The sequence below is a fragment of the Schistocerca piceifrons genome, chromosome 1 (assembly GCF_021461385.2).
Source record: "Schistocerca piceifrons isolate TAMUIC-IGC-003096 chromosome 1, iqSchPice1.1, whole genome shotgun sequence".
NCBI lineage: Eukaryota > Metazoa > Arthropoda > Insecta > Orthoptera > Acrididae > Schistocerca > Schistocerca piceifrons.
In genome coordinates this window covers 645,712,237-645,729,902 of record NC_060138.1, presented here as the reverse complement: position 1 = coordinate 645,729,902, position 17,666 = coordinate 645,712,237, and the positions used below count along the sequence as shown (strand labels likewise).

At 44.6% G+C, this 17,666-nt stretch overlaps 1 protein-coding gene across 1 annotated transcript in view; it reads right to left on the bottom strand.

The window, feature by feature from the left end:
• Positions 1-17,289, bottom strand: part of LOC124792201 (ionotropic receptor 25a) — a 436,300-nt gene extending 419,011 nt beyond the window's left edge. Inside the window, exon 1 of the mRNA XM_047257921.1 lies at positions 17,166-17,289. The gene's annotated coding sequence lies outside the window, so the exon portion shown is untranslated. The remainder of the gene's footprint in view (positions 1-17,165) is intronic.
• Positions 17,290-17,666: the final 377 nt, after the last annotated feature.

Here is a 17,666-nt window from a genome sequence, read left to right as displayed (position 1 = left end):
CCATTACAGCATGCTGTTTTTCATGCACCGTCGTAGTTACATTACACACTGTTGTGTTACACCCTGCAGTGTTTGTCTTATTTAAAACGCTTTCAGAGATTTTACATAAAAAATTCGGAGGTGTTACTTTCTAGCACGCCCTCATAACATCAGAGAGGAAAAACTGAAGAATTTCGTCCCTAAAAATGTTTCAGTGCTTGGTAAATCTTTATAAATTCGAGTTTTTTTTTGAGTCGGGATAATTTCACTTCAGTATTCTAGGTCGTTTTTCTGCTCAGTCACTGCTGTATGAATTATTTAAACAAAGATTCAGCAGCACGATCACGTGCAGCACATTACTGTACACTAAACCATTGCTGTCATTTGGCAATATTGTGTCCACCATAGTGCAGAAATGCGTTGATGGCAGAACTTCAGTTCACAGCCAGCACTAAGCAAGAGGCACCTGGTATCTGCTAGTGTACACATATACCGTTAGGCCAAACTTTGGCAACAGTGTGGTGTGCATGGGTTGAGTCAAACAAAGCAGTGCGAGCTGAGTGACATTTCCATATGGGATACATTAGTCTGATTCTGCTGTCCATGGACCACATGAGTAGACCTACCACGGGCTCTCCACCAGCGTGCACTGGAAGTTTATTTTACACAATTCATTTCAGACATGATTCCGTTGTTTTACTGTGCCAACACGACTGGGCAGCATACTAGTATCACAGAGGAGACTACACCCTCCAGCACCAGTGTTCGAGCCCTGTGACATTCGACAAGAGTGAACCATATGTGCTAATGGCATTTACTGAGGCCACATAACCGTAAATGCTTTGGCATTTACAAACAGAACTTATGTGTCAATTGCCTTTGTATTGATTTGCGACAAATAAATGTATTTTTAGCAACTGACTCTATCTCGTTTCTCATCACCATACTGTCACCACAGTCTCTTTCCCGAACATAGGGTGTGGGTGCAACAGTAAAGCACGCTGATCACCCAGCTGAGTTCAAAAGTGGCGATTTCCACATATTCACACTTCACTGGTGACCCTGGCATGATCTGTAGGCTAACACATGGTGTGGCGAACTTTCGTCAGAAAGAGTGATGCAGAAATGTGAACTGACCAATACTTATGTCCTCGCATACTAACAATTATGTAGTTATACATAGTTACACGTGGACACTACTTGGGACTTCGAATGTTTATTTTTGTGTGTGTTGTGTCATTTACAGTGTGTGTCTTCCCTATCCTGGCAAAATAACTTAGTTCTAAAGCAGGATGGCGCCCATAGAGGAAATGCAAAGGATAACAGATGATCTGCTCGAATGCAACCAGAGCCTGGAGAGCGAGCTACAGACAGGCTCTACACGCGCTAAGTCAGCTGAATAAAACTTCTGTGTGCACATCAGCGCCACGCTATCAGAGTGACGACAAGAATAGGACAGGTGTTGGTTAGGCTGCTGCCTTTACGACACTGTGAACCATTCATGTGGTTAAATCAAGTGGAGGTGGCTTTCTTGAACGACAACGTAACCTGTGATCTTGCCACATTTAGCCACTTTATGATCCAACTAAACCAAAACCACACAGCCGAAGTGTGGGGCCGGCCGAAGTGGCCGCGCGGTTCTGGCGCTGCAGTCTGGAACCGATAGACCGCTACGGTCGCAGGTTCGAATCCTGCTTCGGGCATGGATGTGTGTGATGTCCGTAGGTTAGTTAGGTTTAACTAGTTCTAAGTTCTAGGGGACTAATGACCTCAGCAGTTGAGTCCCATAGTGCTCAGAGCCATTTGAACCATTTTTTTGAGGTGTGGGGTATAGTCTACCCTGCCGATGCAGTCTCCATACAAATGGTTGAAGGAGGAGTAAACCCAATGGATTTCATTGTTACAAGAACAATGGGTGCATCAGTTGCTAAGCCAAGAGGAATGCTTCGATAGAAGTCTCTCAGTTCACATGCCACCTGCGAAGCCTTGAACAGTCTTGACATGGTTCTGGATTCACTGTTGCATTCTCTCTGGGTGCTTCTCATCTCAGGTGCAGGCAGTCATTGCTGCCCTGACAGAAATGCAGTTAGATGCCACTGCAGACTTGGCTGATCAGGTGCTCACAATGGCTCATAATAGCACAGCCTTGGCAGCTCACGATGCCATTGCCTTAGCATGAACTTTCACCCCATAGTGAATCATGCCTCATACACCTACCACAACAGACACTGAGCTGCACAACCTAGTCCAGAATGTGGCCTCTCAGGTGGAAGCACTAATCTTGCATGAATTCGATCAATTGGCACACTCATGGCCGAAGAATATCAGGCCCAGTAACAGCAGCAGTTGCTGACGTCATAACAGTCTTTGAATAGGTTTTGCTGGTCATATGTACGCTTCATCAATGACACAACAAAGTACCAGCCGCCCTGCATGCACCCAAGTACCTGCTGTCGCTAGACTTATATGGACCTGGCTGCAGTGCAATATCAACGCACCTTTTTGTGGTAGAACGAACCGCTAGCATGAAGTATCTTATCAACACGGGTTCTGGCCTGTCATATTCCCGTAAGCTATGCTGAGGGACCACAGAACTGCTGAAACACTGTCTCTTACAGGGGGTAACAATAGTAGTATAAAAACTCATGGCACACACCGCAGGGATTTGGACGTCAGGCAACACTCCACATTCCCTCGCATGTTCACTGTGGCTGATGTCAATGTGTCGATCCTGGGTGTCGATTATCTTCACCACTACAAGCTGATAGCTGACATCAGAAACGCCCAGCTGATTAACTCAGTGACTTGTTTGAAGATAGCCAGACAGTAGCAGTAGGCCACTTTCCTCAACATGAAACCAGTGAAGTACTCCAAACCCTATCTTAACACTGTTGCCAAATTTCTGGAGCTCACTCGTCCAACTGTTGCACATTTGATGCAAGGGTAGTTAAACATTCGGCAGTTCATCACATTGCAACCACATCTGATCTACCCATCTCTTGCTGTCTGTGGTGACTTGTGACCAACTATAGAAATGCTGAGGCACTGTGTCTTACAGGGCTAACAATTTTAGTATAAAAACGTATGGCACAAACCACAGGGACCTGTAGGTCCGGCTACACTCCACATTAGCCCAGACAGTCACTGGTTCACTAAAGCCAAGGTTCAGTTCAAAGCCAGGTTGTGATGAGGCGTCATTTGACCATCGAGAAGGCCATCGTCCTCTGCCTTGCACTTAATCCCCGAGACCCGTATGGAGACTGCCTTTTAAATGCATGATGCATGAATGGTAACAGACTGGTGTCTAGTACTGCATGTGCAGGACTTCAACCACTTCTTAGTGGGGTCCGTTATACACTTAGAAACGAACAAATGATTAAAGATGAAGGAATTATTCAAATGATGTACATACACAGACAAAAAAAGATTACAATTTCAGAAAAATGGTTCAAATGGCTCTGAGCACTATGGGACTTAACTTCTGAGGTCATCAGTCCCCTAGAACTTAGTACTACTTAAACCTAAGTAGCCTAAGGACATCACGCACATCCATGCCCCAGGCAGGATTCGAACCTGCGACCGTAGCGGTCGCGCGGTTCCAGACTGTAGCGCCTAGAACCGCTCGGCCACTGCGGCTGGCCAATTTCAGAAAAGGCGGACGATTTATACAAGAGAAATAGCTTCACAAACTGAAGAAGCCAATAACATGTTGGTCCAGCTCTGGCCCATATGCAAGCAGTTATTCGGTTTGGCATTGATTGACAGAGTTGTTGGATGTCCTCTTGAGGGATATTGTGTCAAATTCTGTCCAATTGGCGCGTTAAATCATCAAAATCTTGAGATGGTTGAAGGGCCCTGCCCATAATGTTCTAACTGTTTACAATTGGGGAGAGATCCGGCGATCTTGCTGGCCAAGACAGGGTTTGGCAACAACGAAGGCGAGCAGTACAAACTTTCGTCGTTTGTGGTCGGGCATTATCTTGCTGAAATGTACAACTAGAATGGCTTGCTATGAAAGGCAACAAAATGGTGCATAGGATATCGTCGACATACCGCTGTGCTATAAGGGCGTTATGGATGACAAACAAAGTGGTCCTGTTAGGAAAAGTAATAGTACTCCAGACCATCACTCCTAGTTGTTTGACCATAAGGTGAGTGACAATCAGGTTGGTAGTCCCCTCTGTCTCAGGTTCAAGGCGGGTTCAAATGGCTCTGAGCACTATGGGACTCAACTGCTGAGGTCATTAGTCCCCTAGAACTTAGAACTAGTTAAACCTAACTAACCTAAGGACATCACAAACACCCATGCCCGAGGCAGGATTCGAACCTGCGACCGTAGCGGTCTTGCGGTTCCAGACTGCAGCGCCTTTAACCGCACGGCCACCTCTGTCTCAGGCATCTCCAGATATGTATTCGCAGTTCATTGGGGCACAGTTCGAAGCCGGACTCATCACAGAAGACAACTGTAGTCCGTTCAATGAGATTCCTGGCCAAAGACGTGTCCTGAGATGCCTCAAAATAGTGGTGGGATACCAACCTGACTGTCACCCGCCATACAGCCTGACAACCAGGAGTGGTGATCTGATGTGTCATTTCTTTTCATAGCAGACTACCTTTGGTGCTCATCCATGGTATCCTTACGTTATAGTGGCAAGCCATCTTGGGCTTACATTTCATGAATACAATGCATGGTAAGAGTTTCTACTGCTTGCATTCGTGCTTGCTAAATTCTGTCTTGGCCAGCGAGGTCGCCAGATCTACCCCCCCCCCCCCCAACCCTCGTTTCAATTGAGGACGTTTGGGCAGGGCCCTGCAACCAGCTCAGCATCCTGATCATGTATTGCGTCAATTGGACAGAATTTGTCACAATATCCCTCAGGACGACATCCAACAACTCTGTCAATCAATGCTAATCAAAATATCTGCTTGCATATGGGCCAGATGTGGACCAACACGTTATTGGCATCTTCAATTTGTGAAGCTCTTTCTCCTGAATAAATCGTCCACCTTTTATCAGATTGTCATAATTTGCTTTTTATACTTGTACATCACATCTACCCATTTCCATTTGGATAATTCCTCTGTGGTGCGTTTATTTCTCAGAGTGTATTTAGCACAACTGGCTGCATGAAGACATTGACACAGATTCTTAAGGCACCTGCAGACATTCACACAAGAGCCATTGTCACACTGTTTGGATTGTTTGAAAGAATGTTCATGACATTCAGTCTTCAGAATGCAGCCCAGATCTGACAGCATTTCCTGGATGGTGTCTTGTGAAGCTTACCATGGTGCTTTGCTTAACTTGATGACATTTGACCATTTGCGAAGTCGCCTGAGCTCCAGTACCACCACCACCACCTGATAATCATATTGTAGCACCTGAGTAAAGCCAGCATCGCTATTAACGCCTTGAAATCCATATTTGGACTCACTGAAATGAATTTTCCAGGTCATTTGATCACCCCTAGCAGATCCACGCCACTTCGATAGTGGTTCGAGTCCCGGCTGCAGCACAAATTTTAATTCACTCCTTCAGCTTCCAACGTTATCGTATAATGGCATGCATTCGAATGTGAAACAATCTGCCGTGAAGTTAATCGCGAAACTGGTTATCCTTTAAACTTAGCTGCAGGTAATGCGGAAAAAAAAATATCCAAAGGATGGGTATGTCCAGTGGTTCCAGGTGGTATGCCAATGGTCTTGCCGCAATACTTACACAGGTTCCCGTCAGATCACTGAAGTTAAGCGTTGGCGGTTTTGGCTAGCACTTGGATGGATCACCATCTGGGTCTGGCGAGTGCTGTTGGCAAGCGTGGTGAACTCAGCTCTTGTGAGACCAACTGAGAAGTTACTTGACTGAGAAGTAGCAGCAGTACCGGTCACGACAACTGATGACGGCCGGGAGAGCGGTGTGTTGACCAAGTGGCAGTCCGTATGCGCATCCGGTGACGTCGAAGGGCTGAGGGTGATACGGAGGCCGGTCGGTACCGTTAGGCCCTCACGGCCTGTTCGGAAGAAGCTTGTTCGTTTTGTTTGTTTCCGGTAGTATGTGTTGCAATCTCACAAACTTTTCAAGGGGGGTGGTTTACTCTATGGGAGTATGATTTTTACACGTAGACCAGGAATCCAGCAAAAGAAGTTATTTTGACCACCTATTATCCAAAACTACTGCTTATACCATAGTTGTAGTTATCTTACGCCCATTTTCCCATTCTTGTTTGCTGTGGCACAAATATTCCTTTCCGCCCTTGCAAGATCACGCACACGAGAAAGAATTGCAGGGGAGCAGAGCACCTCCAACTTCTCGCAGTACAATAAATAACTTTCCAACCAGTTTACCACCCACATTAACAGCCGACGTAATTGTATACAAAAGCGTCACCGCATTGATGTTATATCTTGGTACTTCTAATTTCCAGGGTTCCTTCCATATGCATTTCCTCTTCAGATTCCAGCTGGTCGGAGTTGAAAACAAATGCCTTGCTAACCGATGGGATATCTTTGTTTATCTCATCCACAAATTTTCGGGCCGATTCCGCAGTTTGCCGTGCATGGTCAAGTTGACGCTTTATTTGATGTACACTGCAGCACCAAAGAAACTGTTACAGGTATGCATATTCAAATACAGAGATATGTAAACAGGCAGAATACGGGGTTGCGATCGACAACGCCTATATAAGACAACAAGTGTCTGGCGCAGTTGTTAGATTGGTTGCTGCTGCTACAATGGTAGGTTATCAAGATTTAAGTGAGTGAACGTAGCGTTATAGTCGGTGCACGAGCGATGGGACACAGCATCTCCGATGTAGTGATGAAGTGGGGATTTTCCTGTACTACCATTTCACGAGTGTACCGTGAATATCAGGAATCCGGTAAAACATCAAATCTCCCACATCGCTGCTGCTGGGAAAAGATCCTACAAGAACGAGACTAATGACGATTGAAGAGAATCTTTCAACGTGACAGAAGTGCAGTCCTTCCGCAAATTGCTGCAGATTCTAATGGTCGGCCATCACCAAGTGTCAGCGTGCGAACCATTCAACGAAACATCATCGATATGGGCCTTTGCAGCCGAAGGCCCACTCGTGTACCCTTGATGACTGCACGACAGAAAGCCTTACGTCTCGCCTGGACCCGTCAACAGCAACATTGGGTTGTTGATGACTGGAAACATGCCTAGTCGAACGACTCTCGTTTCAAATTGTACACAGTGGGGAGTGGATGGACGTGTACGGGTATGGCGACAACCTCATGAATTCACTGGCCATACAAGTCATCAGGTGACTGTTGAAGCTGGTGGAGGCTCTGTAATGTGTGGGGCATGTACAGTTGGATTGATATGGGACCTCTGATACGTCTATATACGACTCTGACAGGTGACACGTACGTAAGCATGCTGCTGTCTGATCACCTTCATATTCATGTCCATTGTGCATTCCGACGGATGCATGGTATCAGTTCCCTCCAGCACTACTCCAGACATTAGTCGAGTCCATGTCAAGTCGTGTTGCGGCACTTCTGCGAGGTCGCGGGGGCGCTACACGATATTAGGCAGGTGTAACAGTTTCTTTGGCTCTTCAGTGTACGTCGCGCGCCATTTGATGTGCATACCGTAGCAGGTCACCGTAGCACATCCTGTAAATTGTAGCGAACGTCCTTGAAACGCGCAAACTTCAGTTTTTGCAATGCGTGTGCCTTGTTCTACCTTGAATATCCGTAGTTTTTCTGATGCACTACACGGCCAGATTGCTGCAAACGTATTAGAAATCTGTTTTTAATTTTTTTTTTTTTTTTTTGCGATGCTTCTGATGATGTTTCATGCACGTAATTATGTTCAGTGCCCGCTCCTTGGACAACGATTGTCCTTTACTACTTTCAGTAGAGGCTGGATTTGTGGCTCCCTGTATGACAAGGATGATGGACTACATGGCTCGAGACCTGTTTTAATATCACTTTCACTTGTTAAGCAGGTATTGTCATCATTGTACTCCTCATGTGCATTGTCCGCACAGCCGAGCGTATACGATACCACACATTCCACTGACTCATATTGCAGAAACGCAAAATATTTAATATTTTATCTGACACTTCTTTCTTGCTCTGCGAAATTCCTTGGGTTCCTTTCTGACGAGATGTCAACTTCAGCAACTGCTGTTGTAGATATAATGCAAAGTTTGGTTTATTTATCGTTGCCATTGCTCTCCTTTAACAACACCTCTAGCACTGTAGTGAGTTACTCGTCAACTAAGCAGTCCAGCTACACTCTATAGCCTCATGCTATGCTTACCACTGGATACCTCCAGTCCCATTCCTTGTTGCCATTAGCAGCCAATGTTGTGGCTGCATGGTAGACAATATGTGGGGAGTCGAATGTCGTAAATATCACTGGCCTACCTTGTGACCTCGCGCTCAAGGGGTTCTTTGTAAGATGCTGAAGTCCGAGTCCTGGTGAACTGCAGGGAAAGGAAGCTCCCACTAAGAAGATCACGCAAATTTAAGAGAAACGATGTTGCACAATGGATAACGTGTTATTGAAGGAAAACTACTTGGGGTTGGCCCAATTATACATAAAAGTACGTGTACCAGATCTCACATGTGTATATTAATGTAGGGGCTCATCTGACTATAAAAGGAAAGTAAAGCTCGCTATAAGAATTTGATTTATCACCATAAGACATAGAACAAACTACCACCATAAGACAGTGAACAAATTATCACCATAAGACACTGAACAAATGATTTACCCACTCAATTAAGCACGTAAACAGTTAATAAATATATGAAAGGTTGTAGGTATGAAATATAGCCTTGAAACAAGTGGCTGGACAGAAAAAAAGCACAACACGAAACTGTAATGCGGATATAGACAGTTACTCGGAAAATGGTTAATGGTTTAAGGAAAACAAGTGAACACACTAACAAAATCGCCAAAGAGTATGATGGTAGTAACTACGTGGCCGCGAACGTTAAAGCTGATGTAAATTATCCAGCCACATGTTGCCCCTTTGCTCAGTGATTGCATCGATGGCCCATGCTTACCATTCCTTAACGAATTGTGTGTGGAAGACGGTGGCAGTAACTGCTGGAAATTCTTGGTCCAGCCTTGTCCTCTGAACTCAGCTCTAACACAGGGACATCTGAACATCTCCATGTGGCTGCCTAAAGTGAAGTGTACTCCCGATTTGCCTGGAGCAAGTGTGTACTCATTGATCTCCTCACAGCAAGCGCCCTCTGACTTTTACTGTCCGAAACTGGGCTGGATCTGCCAGTGTAGGAGTGTTGCAGGCCCATTACAGCAGAACTTGCAAGTTCTGACCAATAACAGCACTATAAATAAGTTTAAAAAATTCTTACTCTCAGAGATTTTATCACAGTCAACCAATAGTGGTCTGTCATGGGAAGGAAGGCAGAAAATGTTTCCCACTTCGTGGCTGATTTCTAGCCACGACCAACCATAAGGCTTGCATGAAGACGTGTTTGGGAAAGTACACCTTCTTCAGAAATGATTACTGTAAGCCAATCAAAGTCCCTGTTACTTGGATTTAAAAGGATATTCCTTCGCAGCATGGCCATGAACAGTGGCCCCTCCCGCGGCCTCAAGTTCTAAGTGCTACATCTGGCTTTTCAGATTTTATTCTCTCCAGAAGGGATTTCTCCTAGTGTCTTATGCAATGCAGATTTTACGAAATGCAGGCCGTCCTCTGCACACCTGCAGGGCGAAGACGGGATGCAGTGAATATTCTCTATCCTTTACCTGCTTTGGGGGGTGGGGGGGCTGACTACAGCGATGAACAAGTACCAGTACCAAGTACATGACTCCCCACTCCTTCTCAGCTAACTTCGATATCATGAGCCGGCTGAGAAAGCTCCCAAGGCTGCCGAAAATAACATGACGCGCTTACCATAACAAGAAGAAAGGAAAACAAGAACAAGACGTAATTAGCTGTGCAATCATTGGCAGTATTGAATGTTATGTGCAGTTATCACACAGCGATAAAGAATCGACTGTACTGACTATTGTGATGTGCATATTGCTTCATAAAATAGGTCGTAGGACCGTTTGGGCATAGAACGCCTTGTAACAACTGTTAATACATTTATCCCATTGTGAGACAAGACGGTCATTGCCTTCACGTAAAAATTTTCGATGTTGCCTTTGGAAGCGTGATTGAACCCAAGCGTGCACCTCTCGTCTGAAGCAGACAGACAACCACGAATGTCTTTCTCCAGGGCTCCAAAAAGATGGGAATAAGATGGGCAGAGATCGGGACTGTATGGAAGATGTATAAGGGATTCCCAGCATAACTTCAGCAGCATACGCTAAACAATCTTGACAGCATGCGTATCTAAACTGAAGGAATCACTTTGTGACATCGGCTTCGCAACTACAGGGATTCCGATGAACAGACTGCTCCACTCGAACTATCAACACAACTGGCGGTGCCAATGGTATCCTACGAGTTCCACATCTCTGGAACGGTTTATACACAATACTAATGACTACTTTGAAGGACAGTAAATCTTTGAAACCTGTTTATTTTGTAAAGTTGTAAATAAGTAGTTGGTACCATTAAAGCTGCAACCCTCGTATTCGGCCTAGTAAAAAAATCAATTGAAAACAGTCTGCTGCCGTCGCTCAGTATTGTTTCAGGTACTAGGACATCATGACTAGAAATCGGAGCAACAAATATGGTACACTCCTGCGATGGAAAATGCGACTGAGCCAGTAAAGAATGATAAGATGTCATCTTCTTCAGGAACAAAGTCATTTCATGTTCCACGTAACGCACTGAAAAGAAGAGTTATAGCAAAAATGTGAGATGAGGTCAGTTGTAAAAATATTATAGGAGGCTTAAAACGCGAAATCCTTGATAATATTTTTGAAATGGGAAGGCGATTTTATGGACTTACAGTGAACGGTCTGCGGAGATAGCTGACAGAGTGGTACAAAATAGCACATCGCTTTAACAAAGAGTCGCAGGAGGCAGGCAGGCAGCACTGTAATATTAGTCTTACGAATCCTACCTAGATGACTAGAGAATAAGCTCTTAACAACGTGCCCATGTTTTTTGATATCCTTAAAATAGTGCAAGAAAAAAAATTTCACTCTGGTCGGCACGTTTCTAATGTACACTGACGGAAAAAATCACAACACCAAGGAGGAACTGTGCGACATAAACGACAGTTTATGACTATTCAAATATCGTTCCAGTCGCCTAAGAGTGGCCCCAATAGCGCCACTTTGAGGATGCAAATCAGGTATGCTTTAAATACACGCTGTAAGGGTCGTGTGCATTAGTTGCCTCTGAGATTGGATGTGGTGAGTTGATGTTAGTCAAGGTTTTTCAAGGGGACAAAGACGCCATTATCAGCAAATGGTTCAAATGGCTCTAAGCACTATGGGACTTAACATCTGAGGTCATCAGTCCCCTAGACCTAGAACTACTTAAACTAAGGAGTTCACACACGTCCACGCCCGAGGCAGGATTCGAATCTGCGACCGTAGCAGCAGCGCGGTTCCCGACTGAAGCGCCTAGAACCGCTCGGCCACAGCGGCCGACCGTTATCAACACCTCACAGAGTTTGAAATATATCGTGTAACAGAGCTACATGAAGCTAGATTTTCCTTCTGCGATAATGCAGACAGACTTAGCAGGAATGTAGCCACTGCACGCTATTGCTGGCAGTGGTTGTCACGAGACAGCACGGTCGCAAGAAGACCAGACTCCGGATGCCAATGGGGCACTACCAAAAGGGAAGAGCATCGTGTTTGGCTTATGGCTCTGTCGCATCTTACTGCATATGCAGCAGGAATTTAAGCAGCACTTGGCAACACAGTGACACAAGAACTGTTACAAATCGGTTACTTCAAGGACAGCTTCGAACCAAACGCCCTGCAGCGTGCATTCCACTGGCCCCAAACCACCGCCATCCGCGACTTCAGTGGTGTCAAGCGAAAGCTCATTGGAGGGCAGTTTGGAGTTCTTTCATCTTTTCTAACGAAAGCTGGTTCTGCCCTCGTGCCAGTGATGGCTATGTGTGAGCTGGAAGGAGGCCACTTGAGGACCTCACCCAACCTGTCTGCATGCTAGACACACTAGACCTACACCTGGAATTATGGTCTGGTGTGCGATTTCATATGGCAGCAGGAGACTAGGCATTAGACCTGTTGTGCTGTCATTAAAAAAAAATCAAATGGCTCTGAGCACTATGGGACTTAACATCTGAGGTCATCAGTCCCCTAGAACTTAGAACTACTTAAACCTAACTAACCTAAGGACATCACACACAGCCATGCCCGAGGCAGGATTCCAACCTGCGACAGTAGCCGTCGCGCGGTTCCGGACTGAAGCCCCTAGACCGCTCGGCCACCGCGGCCGGCTGCTGTCATTCATATATAGCATTTCAGAGATTGTCTTCCAACTGGATAACGCTCCCCCACATACCGCTGTTGTAACCCAACATGCTCTACAGAACGTCGACATGTTGCCTTGACCTGCTCGATCACTAGATCAGTCTCCAATTGAGCACATATTGGACGTCATTGGACGAAATCTCCAGCACCATTCACAAAAAGCATTAACCGTCCCTGTATTGACAGAGCAAATGCAACAAGCATGGAACTCCGCCCCACAAACTGACTTCTGGCACCTGCACAACACAATACATGTACGTTTACATGTTTGCATTCAACATTCTAGCTGTTACACCGGTTGATAATGTACCAGCACTTCACATTTGCAATGGCTTATGTTGCGCTTACATTAACCTGTGAGCGTTCAGTGTTAGTCACTTAACTACTGTACCTATAGAAATTTATTCTCGAAATTTCGTTGCTCTACATTAATAATTTTTTGGTGTTGCAATTTTTTTTTTCATCAATGTAGATTAAAAACACTGACAGTTCAGTGCAAGAACAGCAAAGTGTTTGCACTTAAAGGAAGTCGCGAAGCTGGTGGCGTTACTTCAGCTGAAAGAGGGTTGACACCCACTCTATAAATATGTATGTCCGCACTGTCCGCTTTACTTCGTTAGATTGTCGTTACGTGATGTAACAAGCTATTTTGAAACACAAAAATCCTTTAGTCGATAGGTGGCCTAAGAAATCGGCACTGAGCCTTATTTAAGATGGAATCTACAAATAAAATGTTTGAATTCGAGGGTGACCATAAAGAATAACTTGGCGTAAACGTCTGTTTCTCCTTATATGACAAAGTGATTCATTTAGTGAGAGAAGATTCAAGCAGTTGAAGGCAAAAGCAAGGGTGTCTGGTTTTCTGTGTCATTAGAATGACCTACGAAAATATAAGTCTACAAGCTTACGCCGTCCTTGTCACTGAAGGTATAATCTTCTAGGTTGTCAGCCGCGTCATATTCCTCATCAGATTTCTTCTTCACAAGTCGACTAACTAACAACAGAAACCAGAAGAGTCCTGAAGACGGTCCCAGCTGACGTTGAAACGTTGACCTGTGAGCAAGAAATTTTAAGAGGAGCAGGAAGCTACCTAGCAACCTAGAAGATTTTACCTTCGATGCAAGAACATCACAGACTTTTCTGTATGGCTATAAGACGCTGCCTGATGCAGGAGGAGAAATTTCTTCCGTATTCCTGAAGTGCACTGATGCTTTAGGACTTTGCTCGGAGCTGTCAGGTACCGCCCAGCAAAAACTGAAATTCTGGATGCGTTATTTCCATTCCTGCGAAAATAGTTAGTATATAATTCTCAGAATTCTCTTTACAATGCCTCTCTCAGTTTCAAACGGAGGGATAAGCTATTCAAAGTTAAATATGATTAAAAACTACCCCAGAACTTGCATAAGCCCTTAGTCCCACAGCTAAGCAGCTAAATTGTGATTTTTTACTGGAATGAAAGGAGAAAATGTGCCACCAGATTCTTAGGTAGTACGACATATTGAAGTCGAGGAGGTAGGTGCAACAGTTTTTTTCAATAAAACGTTCGAAATTTTAAGGTGTTTCATACGATAAAAGCCGTTCTTAATGTTTACCATTCGTGTTTACTTGAGTGTGGTTTTGGAAACCTGTTCAGTTCTCATAATTATTTGTCGTAAGATCCAGTTTGTAATTCCAGAGTTACTGTGTGGTTCGGAATCTCAGGTGGTGAGCGTCAGACTACAAATCCAGAGGTTTTGGTTTCAGTTCTCGGGCGGTCCCGGTATTTCATTCTGGGACTTATTGCTTCTTTCGTCTCTGGTAATCACTTGACTACGTGGAACGTGCCGTCTCGCACCATGATTTTGAGCCCATCTCAGTTGTAGGTCCCCTTACAACAGTCTGGATGTGTCAGTTCAAAGATCGGCGGAACGCAAGGGCATACCATCTGTAACAGGGCCCTACGAAGTAAACAAATAAACTTATAAAATGGCTCTGAGCACTATGGGACTCAACTGCTGAGGTCATTAGTCCCCTAGAACTTAGAACTAGTTAAACCTAACTAACATAAGGACATCACAAACATCCATGCCCGAGGCAGGATTCGAACCTGCGACCGTAGCGGTCTTGCGGTTCCAGACTGCAGCGCCTTTAACCGCACGGCCACTTCGGCCGGCCAAATAAACTTATAAATGAACCTTCAGGTTAAGTATAACTTCCCTGAGAATTATTTTTGTTCTTGCTGGAGACATTCAGATTTACATTTCCCATGGCTTTTCTAAATCAGTGAAGGGCAATGCCGGGATGTTTCCTTGCGAGTTTGGCTTCCCTCATCAACGATCTCTTCGTCGATGCAACGCCGAACACTAATCTTCTTTCGTTGTACTTGCCAGCACCAGTTGTTGGCGTAGTATACGCGATGCCACGGTTTCGAAGGAAGCTGAGTTTGTGTTTTCTTTTTATAGACCTAAAATTTTACGGCACCTTTGTCGAATAAGGGTATAGTTCGAAAGGTCGTTGGAATACCTTTAATCTTCGAATTTCGCTTCCGAATTATTGCTAGTCGCGTAGGTGTGGATATAAAATTGGCAGAAATGTGACTACTATACCCTGGCATGGAAGGTGAGTACCAGTCAACATTATTATTATTATTTTTATTATTGTTTGTTGAATTCTCATAAACTCAATTTTTAATACGTCTGTTCTGTTGTTCATGTTTTTTATAACTGTCTCGCTAAATTGATGAACCAACTTCTGACAAGTTGCAGTTCATCTACATTATCCACCTAAAAACCTTAAAATAATAATTTAAATTTGTTTCTGTTAAAGCATGAGTATCCTGAAGAGGTGCATATGCTCAGTATACGGATATGTTTGTTACTAAGGAAGGGCCAGCACAAAAATGATCAAAAGTGTATTTTCTTATTATGTTACCGACGTCACACCTTAGGAGGAAGAGAATATTACTTTCCTCGTAAGGCAAGAGTCGAATACATTAATGGCCTAAGTCGCCAGTACCTGTTTAACCGAACGCCTTCATTAGGATAATCGTACATCCGTTTTCCGCAGCCCCTCCTAATGTTTCGACGAATCATGGTTCAAATCGACATTGCTTGCCAAAAGTGATGGCACTCAGGCTTAAGAAACTGACTCGCGGTCAGAAGGAACGAGCGAAATATCCTCGTCGGTCTTCCAGATTTAGTTTTACATCGTTCCTCCAAATCACTTTGGACGAATGTCTTGCCGGTTCATCCAAACAGGTCATAGTTTCCTGTTGCGTTCCTACATTAGCTGGCCAAGTGTTCCCTCTGTCACTGTCGACGAGGTGTTAAATGCCAATCTGTATTCTTTCCTCTAGTCTTATAACCTCCGAATATTTCAAGTCAAGAAGTGAGCAGTTAAATAGATTGACTCTTGGGGCAATAGAGAAGTCGAGTTGTAAAAATCGTTCAAGGAAATTGTAAGGAGAGTCACAAAAGCAGCAAAGTGTGAGCTTTAGTATACATATTAGGATGGGCTTGACGATGTCTTTGAGGTATAGGAGTCAGGTTGGTCTAAGAAGTAACTTAAGAGGAAGGAAGAAGAAAGCTCAGCGTTGTTGGATTGGTAAAAGAGATACAGTTTGGTGGGTGTACGTAAGGAACCGCAGCCTTGAAAATGGTAAAAGCGTGGAGTAAACGGTCATGTGATGTGTGTGTGTGTTCTGTGCACCGCCGACTTCAGTCATATGGTACCGTGAATCTGAAGACGGCCGGCATAAAGGTCGAAACCCGTCATCATTTTTAAATAAATCAATATTTGCGATGTTGGCTTTCATTAAGTGATGAGTCGCCATTATAGAACTGTGTAACACATTGAAGTGGACAAGAAGCGGAGTTACTTTCAGGGGAGCAGGAAATCATATAGTTCAAGGACACATACAACGTTAGTAAAATACGAGAGATGTGCCAATTTCTGAACAGAAGTACATGATTTTTCGTCTTTTTTAACGTCATGCAGAGAAACTGGTACACAGCTGATAGCTTAATTAGCTATCGGATATATTTCTAACCAACAGCCACGCTTATATTTACTGTCACTTCTGTCTATGCTTTGCGTGTATGAGAAGTTATGCAGTAATTCATACTGCACACTAGAGCGTTAAGTCTTTCTGTAGCTGGCTGGCTGAGCCAGTTCCAAGATGGAAAAGAAGTTCAAATGGTTCAAATGCCTCTGAGCACTATGGGACTTAACATCTGAGGTCATCAGTCCCCTAGAACTGAGAACTACTTAAACCTAACTAACCTACGGACATCACACACATCCATGCCCGAAGCAGGAATCGAACCTGCGACCATAGCGGTCGCGCGGTTCCAGACTGAAGTGCCTAGAACCGCTCGGCCACTCCCGCCGGCTGGTAAAGAGGAAAGGGTATTCCACCTACAATACGACCATTAGCGGTAAAAACTTCGGATTAAGAACCGCTTTCTTCATTACAGCTGATTACATAATCTAAGACTAACTGGTTGATCGGTCAACATGTACAGAAGGAATTCACTTAGAATTCTGTTGTCTGATAAAACGTTCTGACTGCTCTTAACATAATAACTATCTTATAGGTTGTATAGAAAGAGTGACTAAACAAATAGCTGCAGACGTTTTTCAGTTTCAGTAGCCGGTTCTAGGGAGCCAGAGTTCCAATTCATAGTCTTCTTTCCTTCCTTTAACTTCGATGTCTCCTCCATTTAGGAGTAGTCAGTGACCGTTGATGTAGAGCTATTCGACTGCTTTCCTCTGACAGTAAATCACTTACCTTAGCGTGCAACGCCGTCCTGGCGAGGAGGCGTGCGGGCCGACTTCGCCTGCAGGAAGCTCGCACGCGGCCCTGCCTTCACCTTCCTCGGTGGGCCAGCCGTGGTCAGCTGCCGGCCGGACGAGCTCGCTTATCGATGAACTGTCTTGGCGGCGCGCGCGTCACGAAATGGGACGCGACCAGTGTGTGCAGCTCCCGAAGCACAACAAACCGGTGATCGATGGCAACGCCAGCTCGCTAAAACGGTGGGCGGTTGATAAATGTCACGTTTCTACTTCAGCCGTCACATGCCATATGGAGCGCTGTTTTGTCGGTCTCATTTACTGCAACTGATGGCGCGGAACCACATACTGTACAAAAAAAGTAAAAAAGCGATTTGACTGCTTTTAATGACTCTTTACAGTCTCAGACATTTAGTATGTACATCATATACATCATTCAGTGTCCGTCTTACGTCAAGAGCATGTTGTTGTTGTTGTGGTCTTCAGTCCAGAGAATGGT